Source organism: Schistocerca gregaria, chromosome 1 (assembly GCF_023897955.1).
Source record: "Schistocerca gregaria isolate iqSchGreg1 chromosome 1, iqSchGreg1.2, whole genome shotgun sequence".
Classification (NCBI taxonomy): Eukaryota; Metazoa; Arthropoda; class Insecta; order Orthoptera; family Acrididae; genus Schistocerca; species Schistocerca gregaria.
The window spans coordinates 1,209,501,241-1,209,515,091 of NC_064920.1; the positions used below are offsets into that span (position 1 = coordinate 1,209,501,241).

At 53.1% G+C, this 13,851-nt stretch overlaps 11 non-coding genes across 11 annotated transcripts; all 11 read right to left on the minus strand.

Moving 5' to 3' along the window:
* Nucleotides 1-79: 79 nt before the first annotated feature.
* On the minus strand, nt 80-198 carry LOC126291224 (5S ribosomal RNA). The gene has a single exon (XR_007551807.1). It is a non-coding gene; the product is annotated as a 5S ribosomal RNA (ribosomal RNA).
* Nucleotides 199-1,376: 1,178 nt separating this feature from the next.
* On the minus strand, nt 1,377-1,495 carry LOC126291346 (5S ribosomal RNA). Its single transcript, XR_007551808.1, has one exon. It is a non-coding gene; the product is annotated as a 5S ribosomal RNA (ribosomal RNA).
* Nucleotides 1,496-2,681: 1,186 nt separating this feature from the next.
* LOC126291436 (5S ribosomal RNA) lies at nt 2,682-2,800 on the minus strand. The gene has a single exon (XR_007551809.1). It is a non-coding gene; the product is annotated as a 5S ribosomal RNA (ribosomal RNA).
* Nucleotides 2,801-3,986: 1,186 nt separating this feature from the next.
* Nucleotides 3,987-4,105, minus strand: LOC126291517 (5S ribosomal RNA). Its single transcript, XR_007551810.1, has one exon. It is a non-coding gene; the product is annotated as a 5S ribosomal RNA (ribosomal RNA).
* Nucleotides 4,106-5,291: 1,186 nt separating this feature from the next.
* Nucleotides 5,292-5,410, minus strand: LOC126291579 (5S ribosomal RNA). The gene has a single exon (XR_007551821.1). It is a non-coding gene; the product is annotated as a 5S ribosomal RNA (ribosomal RNA).
* A 1,186-nt stretch (nt 5,411-6,596) lies between these two features.
* LOC126291634 (5S ribosomal RNA) lies at nt 6,597-6,715 on the minus strand. The gene has a single exon (XR_007551827.1). It is a non-coding gene; the product is annotated as a 5S ribosomal RNA (ribosomal RNA).
* Nucleotides 6,716-7,892: 1,177 nt separating this feature from the next.
* On the minus strand, nt 7,893-8,011 carry LOC126291682 (5S ribosomal RNA). Its single transcript, XR_007551847.1, has one exon. It is a non-coding gene; the product is annotated as a 5S ribosomal RNA (ribosomal RNA).
* A 1,186-nt stretch (nt 8,012-9,197) lies between these two features.
* On the minus strand, nt 9,198-9,316 carry LOC126291726 (5S ribosomal RNA). Its single transcript, XR_007551854.1, has one exon. It is a non-coding gene; the product is annotated as a 5S ribosomal RNA (ribosomal RNA).
* A 1,186-nt stretch (nt 9,317-10,502) lies between these two features.
* On the minus strand, nt 10,503-10,621 carry LOC126292289 (5S ribosomal RNA). The gene has a single exon (XR_007552081.1). It is a non-coding gene; the product is annotated as a 5S ribosomal RNA (ribosomal RNA).
* A 1,186-nt stretch (nt 10,622-11,807) lies between these two features.
* LOC126285429 (5S ribosomal RNA) lies at nt 11,808-11,926 on the minus strand. The gene has a single exon (XR_007551652.1). It is a non-coding gene; the product is annotated as a 5S ribosomal RNA (ribosomal RNA).
* Nucleotides 11,927-13,112: 1,186 nt separating this feature from the next.
* Nucleotides 13,113-13,231, minus strand: LOC126286475 (5S ribosomal RNA). The gene has a single exon (XR_007551699.1). It is a non-coding gene; the product is annotated as a 5S ribosomal RNA (ribosomal RNA).
* Nucleotides 13,232-13,851: the final 620 nt, after the last annotated feature.

Below are 13,851 nucleotides of genomic sequence, written 5' to 3' on the forward strand. Positions count from 1 at the left end.
GCATCTTTGTCACACCTGAGAGTTAGTATGAAAAGAGGGCTGACCGGTGTAGCGACGTAAAAAGGAAAAAATGATAGGGAGCCAACAGCACCCGGTGTTCCCAGGCGGTCACCCATCCAAGTACTAACCGGGCCCGATGTTGCTTAACTTCGGTGATCGGACGAGAACCGGTGTATTCAACATGGTATGGCCGTTGGCGTCCTTATACTGTAGCCGCACAGCAGAAGAAGGCTTCGCCTCTCCTCCCAACACACGCAATCGCCGTTTTTCGGTGGCACATTTGACGCAAAGCACGTCCTTCCACCTCGAGAGCGACGCGCAGTGCGGCGCGCCGCCACGTGCGTCGGACGCACAACACAGCTGCTCGTTGCACCGCCTGTCATTCGTTTGGTGCGTGCGGCCTCCGACACTCGCGGCAGACGCACCTTGTTCTTGTTATCCGGCGCAGGGCTTGCGCGCGGCCGGGCGGCGGGGGGACTGCGCGGGGTGTGGCAGTGTCCTGCTGGACCGACGGAAGCTTTCTCACCTGCCCGACACACGCCGCGATTCCAGATATTTGCGTAATTAGCGCGGTGCATTCTCGCCTGTCCCCTCCCCCTTCCGTCCCGACTTGTCCCGACTTTGCTCGACTGCCGCTCGCTGCCGCTCGGGTCGTGGTCCATATGACAGCACAAGCACGAGAAACATCTGCGAGACTGGCGCCGGCGTGTCCGAGGCGCCGTGTGCGGCCGTTCGGTGCTACTAGAGCAGCGGCCGTGCCGTGGAAAGGTGCGAAAACACGGACACAAGACAGGCGATTCGACAAAGCATCCATCTCTTCCATCGGCGAAAGATAAATTTTTGTTCACAAATTTGCAGTTGAACACTGCTACAAAACTATAAGAACTGGCGTATTTCAGAACGTTCCTGTCGCTTCATACTCTTGGTGTTTCTAGAGACACTTTGGAAAAGAGGGCTGGCAGGGGTAGCGAAAAGAAGCAAAAAATGAAGACAGCCAGAGTTCCCAGGCGGTCATGGACCCGAATACTAACGTTGTTGCTTATCGTCGGTGATCGGGCGAGAACAGTTGATTTTTTAGTTTTTTGTTTATTTATTTATTTAGTTAGTTTTTGGAATTAAACGCTCCTACAAAACAGTAGGCTCTGACGCACTTGAAGAGCACATCTGTCGATTCGCAGTGTTTCGTTACTTTCAAGGTTTTCTAGCACTCTTCCTTCGCGCATTCTTGCTCAAACTTAATTTATTACTGTAGTTTCATATGTTACGTTTAATACAGTCGTTTAAAATGCTTGAGGAAGCATCTTTGTCACACCTGAGAGTTAGTATGAAAAGAGGGCTGACCGGTGTAGCGACGTAAAAAGGAAAAAATGAGAGGGAGCCAACAGCACCCGGTGTTCCCAGGCGGTCACCCATCCAAGTACTAACCGGGCCCGATGTTGCTTAACTTCGGTGATCGGACGAGAACCGGTGTATTCAACATGGTATGGCCGTTGGCGTCCTTATACTGTAGCCGCACAGCAGAAGAAGGCTTCGCCTCTCCTCCCAACACACGCAATCGCCGTTTTTCGGTGGCACATTTGACGCAAAGCACGTCCTTCCACCTCGAGAGCGACGCGCAGTGCGGCGCGCCGCCACGTGGGTCGGACGCACAACACAGCTGCTCGTTGCACCGCCTGTCATTCGTTTGGTGCGTGCGGCCTCCGACACTCGCGGCAGACGCACCTTGTTCTTGTTATCCGGCGCAGGGCTTGCGCGCGGCCGGGCGGCGGGGGGACTGCGCGGGGTGTGGCAGTGTCCTGCTGGACCGACGGAAGCTTTCTCACCTGCCCGACACACGCCGCGATTCCAGATATTTGCGTAATTAGCGCGGTGCATTCTCGCCTGTCCCCTCCCCCTTCCGTCCCGACTTGTCCCGACTTTGCTCGACTGCCGCTCGCTGCCGCTCGGGTCGTGGTCCATATGACAGCACAAGCACGAGAAACATCTGCGAGACTGGCGCCGGCGTGTCCGAGGCGCCGTGTGCGGCCGTTCGGTGCTACTAGAGCAGCGGCCGTGCCGTGGAAAGGTGCGAAAACACGGACACAAGACAGGCGATTCGACAAAGCATCCATCTCTTCCATCGGCGAAAGATAAATTTTTGTTCACAAATTTGCAGTTGAACACTGCTACAAAACTATAAGAACTGGCGTATTTCAGAACGTTCCTGTCGCTTCATACTCTTGGTGTTTCTAGAGACACTTTGGAAAAGAGGGCTGGCAGGGGTAGCGAAAAGAAGCAAAAAATGAAGACAGCCAGAGTTCCCAGGCGGTCATGGACCCGAATACTAACGTTGTTGCTTATCGTCGGTGATCGGGCGAGAACAGTTGATTTTTTAGTTTTTTGTTTATTTATTTATTTATTTATTTAGTTAGTTTCTGGAATTAAACGCTCCTACAAAAGAGTAGGCTCTGACGCACTTGAAGAGCACATCTGTCGATTCGCAGTGTTTCGTTACTTTCAAGGTGTTCTAGCACTCTTCCTTCGCGCATTCTTGCTCAAACTTAATTTATTACTGTAGTTTCATATGTTACGTTTAATACAGTCGTTTAAAATGCTTGAGGAAGCATCTTTGTCACACCTGAGAGTTAGTATGAAAAGAGGGCTGACCGGTGTAGCGACGTAAAAAGGAAAAAATGATAGGGAGCCAACAGCACCCGGTGTTCCCAGGCGGTCACCCATCCAAGTACTAACCGGGCCCGATGTTGCTTAACTTCGGTGATCGGACGAGAACCGGTGTATTCAACATGGTATGGCCGTTGGCGTCCTTATACTGTAGCCGCACAGCAGAAGAAGGCTTCGCCTCTCCTCCCAACACACGCAATCGCCGTTTTTCGGTGGCACATTTGACGCAAAGCACGTCCTTCCACCTCGAGAGCGACGCGCAGTGCGGCGCGCCGCCACGTGCGTCGGACGCACAACACAGCTGCTCGTTGCACCGCCTGTCATTCGTTTGGTGCGTGCGGCCTCCGACACTCGCGGCAGACGCACCTTGTTCTTGTTATCCGGCGCAGGGCTTGCGCGCGGCCGGGCGGCGGGGGGACTGCGCGGGGTGTGGCAGTGTCCTGCTGGACCGACGGAAGCTTTCTCACCTGCCCGACACACGCCGCGATTCCAGATATTTGCGTAATTAGCGCGGTGCATTCTCGCCTGTCCCCTCCCCCTTCCGTCCCGACTTGTCCCGACTTTGCTCGACTGCCGCTCGCTGCCGCTCGGGTCGTGGTCCATATGACAGCACAAGCACGAGAAACATCTGCGAGACTGGCGCCGGCGTGTCCGAGGCGCCGTGTGCGGCCGTTCGGTGCTACTAGAGCAGCGGCCGTGCCGTGGAAAGGTGCGAAAACACGGACACAAGACAGGCGATTCGACAAAGCATCCATCTCTTCCATCGGCGAAAGATAAATTTTTGTTCACAAATTTGCAGTTGAACACTGCTACAAAACTATAAGAACTGGCGTATTTCAGAACGTTCCTGTCGCTTCATACTCTTGGTGTTTCTAGAGACACTTTGGAAAAGAGGGCTGGCAGGGGTAGCGAAAAGAAGCAAAAAATGAAGACAGCCAGAGTTCCCAGGCGGTCATGGACCCGAATACTAACGTTGTTGCTTATCGTCGGTGATCGGGCGAGAACAGTTGATTTTTTAGTTTTTTGTTTATTTATTTATTTATTTATTTAGTTAGTTTCTGGAATTAAACGCTCCTACAAAAGAGTAGGCTCTGACGCACTTGAAGAGCACATCTGTCGATTCGCAGTGTTTCGTTACTTTCAAGGTGTTCTAGCACTCTTCCTTCGCGCATTCTTGCTCAAACTTAATTTATTACTGTAGTTTCATATGTTACGTTTAATACAGTCGTTTAAAATGCTTGAGGAAGCATCTTTGTCACACCTGAGAGTTAGTATGAAAAGAGGGCTGACCGGTGTAGCGACGTAAAAAGGAAAAAATGATAGGGAGCCAACAGCACCCGGTGTTCCCAGGCGGTCACCCATCCAAGTACTAACCGGGCCCGATGTTGCTTAACTTCGGTGATCGGACGAGAACCGGTGTATTCAACATGGTATGGCCGTTGGCGTCCTTATACTGTAGCCGCACAGCAGAAGAAGGCTTCGCCTCTCCTCCCAACACACGCAATCGCCGTTTTTCGGTGGCACATTTGACGCAAAGCACGTCCTTCCACCTCGAGAGCGACGCGCAGTGCGGCGCGCCGCCACGTGCGTCGGACGCACAACACAGCTGCTCGTTGCACCGCCTGTCATTCGTTTGGTGCGTGCGGCCTCCGACACTCGCGGCAGACGCACCTTGTTCTTGTTATCCGGCGCAGGGCTTGCGCGCGGCCGGGCGGCGGGGGGACTGCGCGGGGTGTGGCAGTGTCCTGCTGGACCGACGGAAGCTTTCTCACCTGCCCGACACACGCCGCGATTCCAGATATTTGCGTAATTAGCGCGGTGCATTCTCGCCTGTCCCCTCCCCCTTCCGTCCCGACTTGTCCCGACTTTGCTCGACTGCCGCTCGCTGCCGCTCGGGTCGTGGTCCATATGACAGCACAAGCACGAGAAACATCTGCGAGACTGGCGCCGGCGTGTCCGAGGCGCCGTGTGCGGCCGTTCGGTGCTACTAGAGCAGCGGCCGTGCCGTGGAAAGGTGCGAAAACACGGACACAAGACAGGCGATTCGACAAAGCATCCATCTCTTCCATCGGCGAAAGATAAATTTTTGTTCACAAATTTGCAGTTGAACACTGCTACAAAACTATAAGAACTGGCGTATTTCAGAACGTTCCTGTCGCTTCATACTCTTGGTGTTTCTAGAGACACTTTGGAAAAGAGGGCTGGCAGGGGTAGCGAAAAGAAGCAAAAAATGAAGACAGCCAGAGTTCCCAGGCGGTCATGGACCCGAATACTAACGTTGTTGCTTATCGTCGGTGATCGGGCGAGAACAGTTGATTTTTTAGTTTTTTGTTTATTTATTTATTTATTTATTTAGTTAGTTTCTGGAATTAAACGCTCCTACAAAAGAGTAGGCTCTGACGCACTTGAAGAGCACATCTGTCGATTCGCAGTGTTTCGTTACTTTCAAGGTGTTCTAGCACTCTTCCTTCGCGCATTCTTGCTCAAACTTAATTTATTACTGTAGTTTCATATGTTACGTTTAATACAGTCGTTTAAAATGCTTGAGGAAGCATCTTTGTCACACCTGAGAGTTAGTATGAAAAGAGGGCTGACCGGTGTAGCGACGTAAAAAGGAAAAAATGATAGGGAGCCAACAGCACCCGGTGTTCCCAGGCGGTCACCCATCCAAGTACTAACCGGGCCCGATGTTGCTTAACTTCGGTGATCGGACGAGAACCGGTGTATTCAACATGGTATGGCCGTTGGCGTCCTTATACTGTAGCCGCACAGCAGAAGAAGGCTTCGCCTCTCCTCCCAACACACGCAATCGCCGTTTTTCGGTGGCACATTTGACGCAAAGCACGTCCTTCCACCTCGAGAGCGACGCGCAGTGCGGCGCGCCGCCACGTGCGTCGGACGCACAACACAGCTGCTCGTTGCACCGCCTGTCATTCGTTTGGTGCGTGCGGCCTCCGACACTCGCGGCAGACGCACCTTGTTCTTGTTATCCGGCGCAGGGCTTGCGCGCGGCCGGGCGGCGGGGGGACTGCGCGGGGTGTGGCAGTGTCCTGCTGGACCGACGGAAGCTTTCTCACCTGCCCGACACACGCCGCGATTCCAGATATTTGCGTAATTAGCGCGGTGCATTCTCGCCTGTCCCCTCCCCCTTCCGTCCCGACTTGTCCCGACTTTGCTCGACTGCCGCTCGCTGCCGCTCGGGTCGTGGTCCATATGACAGCACAAGCACGAGAAACATCTGCGAGACTGGCGCCGGCGTGTCCGAGGCGCCGTGTGCGGCCGTTCGGTGCTACTAGAGCAGCGGCCGTGCCGTGGAAAGGTGCGAAAACACGGACACAAGACAGGCGATTCGACAAAGCATCCATCTCTTCCATCGGCGAAAGATAAATTTTTGTTCACAAATTTGCAGTTGAACACTGCTACAAAACTATAAGAACTGGCGTATTTCAGAACGTTCCTGTCGCTTCATACTCTTGGTGTTTCTAGAGACACTTTGGAAAAGAGGGCTGGCAGGGGTAGCGAAAAGAAGCAAAAAATGAAGACAGCCAGAGTTCCCAGGCGGTCATGGACCCGAATACTAACGTTGTTGCTTATCGTCGGTGATCGGGCGAGAACAGTTGATTTTTTAGTTTTTTGTTTATTTATTTATTTATTTATTTAGTTAGTTTCTGGAATTAAACGCTCCTACAAAAGAGTAGGCTCTGACGCACTTGAAGAGCACATCTGTCGATTCGCAGTGTTTCGTTACTTTCAAGGTGTTCTAGCACTCTTCCTTCGCGCATTCTTGCTCAAACTTAATTTATTACTGTAGTTTCATATGTTACGTTTAATACAGTCGTTTAAAATGCTTGAGGAAGCATCTTTGTCACACCTGAGAGTTAGTATGAAAAGAGGGCTGACCGGTGTAGCGACGTAAAAAGGAAAAAATGATAGGGAGCCAACAGCACCCGGTGTTCCCAGGCGGTCACCCATCCAAGTACTAACCGGGCCCGATGTTGCTTAACTTCGGTGATCGGACGAGAACCGGTGTATTCAACATGGTATGGCCGTTGGCGTCCTTATACTGTAGCCGCACAGCAGAAGAAGGCTTCGCCTCTCCTCCCAACACACGCAATCGCCGTTTTTCGGTGGCACATTTGACGCAAAGCACGTCCTTCCACCTCGAGAGCGACGCGCAGTGCGGCGCGCCGCCACGTGCGTCGGACGCACAACACAGCTGCTCGTTGCACCGCCTGTCATTCGTTTGGTGCGTGCGGCCTCCGACACTCGCGGCAGACGCACCTTGTTCTTGTTATCCGGCGCAGGGCTTGCGCGCGGCCGGGCGGCGGGGGGACTGCGCGGGGTGTGGCAGTGTCCTGCTGGACCGACGGAAGCTTTCTCACCTGCCCGACACACGCCGCGATTCCAGATATTTGCGTAATTAGCGCGGTGCATTCTCGCCTGTCCCCTCCCCCTTCCGTCCCGACTTGTCCCGACTTTGCTCGACTGCCGCTCGCTGCCGCTCGGGTCGTGGTCCATATGACAGCACAAGCACGAGAAACATCTGCGAGACTGGCGCCGGCGTGTCCGAGGCGCCGTGTGCGGCCGTTCGGTGCTACTAGAGCAGCGGCCGTGCCGTGGAAAGGTGCGAAAACACGGACACAAGACAGGCGATTCGACAAAGCATCCATCTCTTCCATCGGCGAAAGATAAATTTTTGTTCACAAATTTGCAGTTAACACTGCTACAAAACTATAAGAACTGGCGTATTTCAGAACGTTCCTGTCGCTTCATACTCTTGGTGTTTCTAGAGACACTTTGGAAAAGAGGGCTGGCAGGGGTAGCGAAAAGAAGCAAAAAATGAAGACAGCCAGAGTTCCCAGGCGGTCATGGACCCGAATACTAACGTTGTTGCTTATCGTCGGTGATCGGGCGAGAACAGTTGATTTTTTAGTTTTTTGTTTATTTATTTATTTAGTTAGTTTTTGGAATTAAACGCTCCTACAAAACAGTAGGCTCTGACGCACTTGAAGAGCACATCTGTCGATTCGCAGTGTTTCGTTACTTTCAAGGTGTTCTAGCACTCTTCCTTCGCGCATTCTTGCTCAAACTTAATTTATTACTGTAGTTTCATATGTTACGTTTAATACAGTCGTTTAAAATGCTTGAGGAAGCATCTTTGTCACACCTGAGAGTTAGTATGAAAAGAGGGCTGACCGGTGTAGCGACGTAAAAAGGAAAAAATGAGAGGGAGCCAACAGCACCCGGTGTTCCCAGGCGGTCACCCATCCAAGTACTAACCGGGCCCGATGTTGCTTAACTTCGGTGATCGGACGAGAACCGGTGTATTCAACATGGTATGGCCGTTGGCGTCCTTATACTGTAGCCGCACAGCAGAAGAAGGCTTCGCCTCTCCTCCCAACACACGCAATCGCCGTTTTTCGGTGGCACATTTGACGCAAAGCACGTCCTTCCACCTCGAGAGCGACGCGCAGTGCGGCGCGCCGCCACGTGCGTCGGACGCACAACACAGCTGCTCGTTGCACCGCCTGTCATTCGTTTGGTGCGTGCGGCCTCCGACACTCGCGGCAGACGCACCTTGTTCTTGTTATCCGGCGCAGGGCTTGCGCGCGGCCGGGCGGCGGGGGGACTGCGCGGGGTGTGGCAGTGTCCTGCTGGACCGACGGAAGCTTTCTCACCTGCCCGACACACGCCGCGATTCCAGATATTTGCGTAATTAGCGCGGTGCATTCTCGCCTGTCCCCTCCCCCTTCCGTCCCGACTTGTCCCGACTTTGCTCGACTGCCGCTCGCTGCCGCTCGGGTCGTGGTCCATATGACAGCACAAGCACGAGAAACATCTGCGAGACTGGCGCCGGCGTGTCCGAGGCGCCGTGTGCGGCCGTTCGGTGCTACTAGAGCAGCGGCCGTGCCGTGGAAAGGTGCGAAAACACGGACACAAGACAGGCGATTCGACAAAGCATCCATCTCTTCCATCGGCGAAAGATAAATTTTTGTTCACAAATTTGCAGTTGAACACTGCTACAAAACTATAAGAACTGGCGTATTTCAGAACGTTCCTGTCGCTTCATACTCTTGGTGTTTCTAGAGACACTTTGGAAAAGAGGGCTGGCAGGGGTAGCGAAAAGAAGCAAAAAATGAAGACAGCCAGAGTTCCCAGGCGGTCATGGACCCGAATACTAACGTTGTTGCTTATCGTCGGTGATCGGGCGAGAACAGTTGATTTTTTAGTTTTTTGTTTATTTATTTATTTATTTATTTAGTTAGTTTCTGGAATTAAACGCTCCTACAAAAGAGTAGGCTCTGACGCACTTGAAGAGCACATCTGTCGATTCGCAGTGTTTCGTTACTTTCAAGGTGTTCTAGCACTCTTCCTTCGCGCATTCTTGCTCAAACTTAATTTATTACTGTAGTTTCATATGTTACGTTTAATACAGTCGTTTAAAATGCTTGAGGAAGCATCTTTGTCACACCTGAGAGTTAGTATGAAAAGAGGGCTGACCGGTGTAGCGACGTAAAAAGGAAAAAATGATAGGGAGCCAACAGCACCCGGTGTTCCCAGGCGGTCACCCATCCAAGTACTAACCGGGCCCGATGTTGCTTAACTTCGGTGATCGGACGAGAACCGGTGTATTCAACATGGTATGGCCGTTGGCGTCCTTATACTGTAGCCGCACAGCAGAAGAAGGCTTCGCCTCTCCTCCCAACACACGCAATCGCCGTTTTTCGGTGGCACATTTGACGCAAAGCACGTCCTTCCACCTCGAGAGCGACGCGCAGTGCGGCGCGCCGCCACGTGCGTCGGACGCACAACACAGCTGCTCGTTGCACCGCCTGTCATTCGTTTGGTGCGTGCGGCCTCCGACACTCGCGGCAGACGCACCTTGTTCTTGTTATCCGGCGCAGGGCTTGCGCGCGGCCGGGCGGCGGGGGGACTGCGCGGGGTGTGGCAGTGTCCTGCTGGACCGACGGAAGCTTTCTCACCTGCCCGACACACGCCGCGATTCCAGATATTTGCGTAATTAGCGCGGTGCATTCTCGCCTGTCCCCTCCCCCTTCCGTCCCGACTTGTCCCGACTTTGCTCGACTGCCGCTCGCTGCCGCTCGGGTCGTGGTCCATATGACAGCACAAGCACGAGAAACATCTGCGAGACTGGCGCCGGCGTGTCCGAGGCGCCGTGTGCGGCCGTTCGGTGCTACTAGAGCAGCGGCCGTGCCGTGGAAAGGTGCGAAAACACGGACACAAGACAGGCGATTCGACAAAGCATCCATCTCTTCCATCGGCGAAAGATAAATTTTTGTTCACAAATTTGCAGTTGAACACTGCTACAAAACTATAAGAACTGGCGTATTTCAGAACGTTCCTGTCGCTTCATACTCTTGGTGTTTCTAGAGACACTTTGGAAAAGAGGGCTGGCAGGGGTAGCGAAAAGAAGCAAAAAATGAAGACAGCCAGAGTTCCCAGGCGGTCATGGACCCGAATACTAACGTTGTTGCTTATCGTCGGTGATCGGGCGAGAACAGTTGATTTTTTAGTTTTTTGTTTATTTATTTATTTATTTATTTAGTTAGTTTCTGGAATTAAACGCTCCTACAAAAGAGTAGGCTCTGACGCACTTGAAGAGCACATCTGTCGATTCGCAGTGTTTCGTTACTTTCAAGGTGTTCTAGCACTCTTCCTTCGCGCATTCTTGCTTAAACTTAATTTATTACTGTAGTTTCATATGTTACGTTTAATACAGTCGTTTAAAATGCTTGAGGAAGCATCTTTGTCACACCTGAGAGTTAGTATGAAAAGAGGGCTGACCGGTGTAGCGACGTAAAAAGGAAAAAATGATAGGGAGCCAACAGCACCCGGTGTTCCCAGGCGGTCACCCATCCAAGTACTAACCGGGCCCGATGTTGCTTAACTTCGGTGATCGGACGAGAACCGGTGTATTCAACATGGTATGGCCGTTGGCGTCCTTATACTGTAGCCGCACAGCAGAAGAAGGCTTCGCCTCTCCTCCCAACACACGCAATCGCCGTTTTTCGGTGGCACATTTGACGCAAAGCACGTCCTTCCACCTCGAGAGCGACGCGCAGTGCGGCGCGCCGCCACGTGCGTCGGACGCACAACACAGCTGCTCGTTGCACCGCCTGTCATTCGTTTGGTGCGTGCGGCCTCCGACACTCGCGGCAGACGCACCTTGTTCTTGTTATCCGGCGCAGGGCTTGCGCGCGGCCGGGCGGCGGGGGGACTGCGCGGGGTGTGGCAGTGTCCTGCTGGACCGACGGAAGCTTTCTCACCTGCCCGACACACGCCGCGATTCCAGATATTTGCGTAATTAGCGCGGTGCATTCTCGCCTGTCCCCTCCCCCTTCCGTCCCGACTTGTCCCGACTTTGCTCGACTGCCGCTCGCTGCCGCTCGGGTCGTGGTCCATATGACAGCACAAGCACGAGAAACATCTGCGAGACTGGCGCCGGCGTGTCCGAGGCGCCGTGTGCGGCCGTTCGGTGCTACTAGAGCAGCGGCCGTGCCGTGGAAAGGTGCGAAAACACGGACACAAGACAGGCGATTCGACAAAGCATCCATCTCTTCCATCGGCGAAAGATAAATTTTTGTTCACAAATTTGCAGTTGAACACTGCTACAAAACTATAAGAACTGGCGTATTTCAGAACGTTCCTGTCGCTTCATACTCTTGGTGTTTCTAGAGACACTTTGGAAAAGAGGGCTGGCAGGGGTAGCGAAAAGAAGCAAAAAATGAAGACAGCCAGAGTTCCCAGGCGGTCATGGACCCGAATACTAACGTTGTTGCTTATCGTCGGTGATCGGGCGAGAACAGTTGATTTTTTAGTTTTTTGTTTATTTATTTATTTATTTATTTAGTTAGTTTCTGGAATTAAACGCTCCTACAAAAGAGTAGGCTCTGACGCACTTGAAGAGCACATCTGTCGATTCGCAGTGTTTCGTTACTTTCAAGGTGTTCTAGCACTCTTCCTTCGCGCATTCTTGCTCAAACTTAATTTATTACTGTAGTTTCATATGTTACGTTTAATACAGTCGTTTAAAATGCTTGAGGAAGCATCTTTGTCACACCTGAGAGTTAGTATGAAAAGAGGGCTGACCGGTGTAGCGACGTAAAAAGGAAAAAATGATAGGGAGCCAACAGCACCCGGTGTTCCCAGGCGGTCACCCATCCAAGTACTAACCGGGCCCGATGTTGCTTAACTTCGGTGATCGGACGAGAACCGGTGTATTCAACATGGTATGGCCGTTGGCGTCCTTATACTGTAGCCGCACAGCAGAAGAAGGCTTCGCCTCTCCTCCCAACACACGCAATCGCCGTTTTTCGGTGGCACATTTGACGCAAAGCACGTCCTTCCACCTCGAGAGCGACGCGCAGTGCGGCGCGCCGCCACGTGCGTCGGACGCACAACACAGCTGCTCGTTGCACCGCCTGTCATTCGTTTGGTGCGTGCGGCCTCCGACACTCGCGGCAGACGCACCTTGTTCTTGTTATCCGGCGCAGGGCTTGCGCGCGGCCGGGCGGCGGGGGGACTGCGCGGGGTGTGGCAGTGTCCTGCTGGACCGACGGAAGCTTTCTCACCTGCCCGACACACGCCGCGATTCCAGATATTTGCGTAATTAGCGCGGTGCATTCTCGCCTGTCCCCTCCCCCTTCCGTCCCGACTTGTCCCGACTTTGCTCGACTGCCGCTCGCTGCCGCTCGGGTCGTGGTCCATATGACAGCACAAGCACGAGAAACATCTGCGAGACTGGCGCCGGCGTGTCCGAGGCGCCGTGTGCGGCCGTTCGGTGCTACTAGAGCAGCGGCCGTGCCGTGGAAAGGTGCGAAAACACGGACACAAGACAGGCGATTCGACAAAGCATCCATCTCTTCCATCGGCGAAAGATAAATTTTTGTTCACAAATTTGCAGTTGAACACTGCTACAAAACTATAAGAACTGGCGTATTTCAGAACGTTCCTGTCGCTTCATACTCTTGGTGTTTCTAGAGACACTTTGGAAAAGAGGGCTGGCAGGGGTAGCGAAAAGAAGCAAAAAATGAAGACAGCCAGAGTTCCCAGGCGGTCATGGACCCGAATACTAACGTTGTTGCTTATCGTCGGTGATCGGGCGAGAACAGTTGATTTTTTAGTTTTTTGTTTATTTATTTATTTATTTATTTAGTTAGTTTCTGGAATTAAACGCTCCTACAAAAGAGTAGGCTCTGACGCACTTGAAGAGCACATCTGTCGATTCGCAGTGTTTCGTTACTTTCAAGGTGTTCTAGCACTCTTCCTTCGCGCATTCTTGCTCAAACTTAATTTATTACTGTAGTTTCATATGTTACGTTTAATACAGTCGTTTAAAATGCTTGAGGAAGCATCTTTGTCACACCTGAGAGTTAGTATGAAAAGAGGGCTGACCGGTGTAGCGACGTAAAAAGGAAAAAATGATAGGGAGCCAACAGCACCCGGTGTTCCCAGGCGGTCACCCATCCAAGTACTAACCGGGCCCGATGTTGCTTAACTTCGGTGATCGGACGAGAACCGGTGTATTCAACATGGTATGGCCGTTGGCGTCCTTATACTGTAGCCGCACAGCAGAAGAAGGCTTCGCCTCTCCTCCCAACACACGCAATCGCCGTTTTTCGGTGGCACATTTGACGCAAAGCACGTCCTTCCACCTCGAGAGCGACGCGCAGTGCGGCGCGCCGCCACGTGCGTCGGACGCACAACACAGCTGCTCGTTGCACCGCCTGTCATTCGTTTGGTGCGTGCGGCCTCCGACACTCGCGGCAGACGCACCTTGTTCTTGTTATCCGGCGCAGGGCTTGCGCGCGGCCGGGCGGCGGGGGGACTGCGCGGGGTGTGGCAGTGTCCTGCTGGACCGACGGAAGCTTTCTCACCTGCCCGACACACGCCGCGATTCCAGATATTTGCGTAATTAGCGCGGTGCATTCTCGCCTGTCCCCTCCCCCTTCCGTCCCGACTTGTCCCGACTTTGCTCGACTGCCGCTCGCTGCCGCTCGGGTCGTGGTCCATATGACAGCACAAGCACGAGAAACATCTGCGAGACTGGCGCCGGCGTGTCCGAGGCGCCGTGTGCGGCCGTTCGGTGCTACTAGAGCAGCGGCCGTGCCGTGGAAAGGTGCGAAAACACGGACACAAGACAGGCGATTCGACAAAGCATCCATCTCT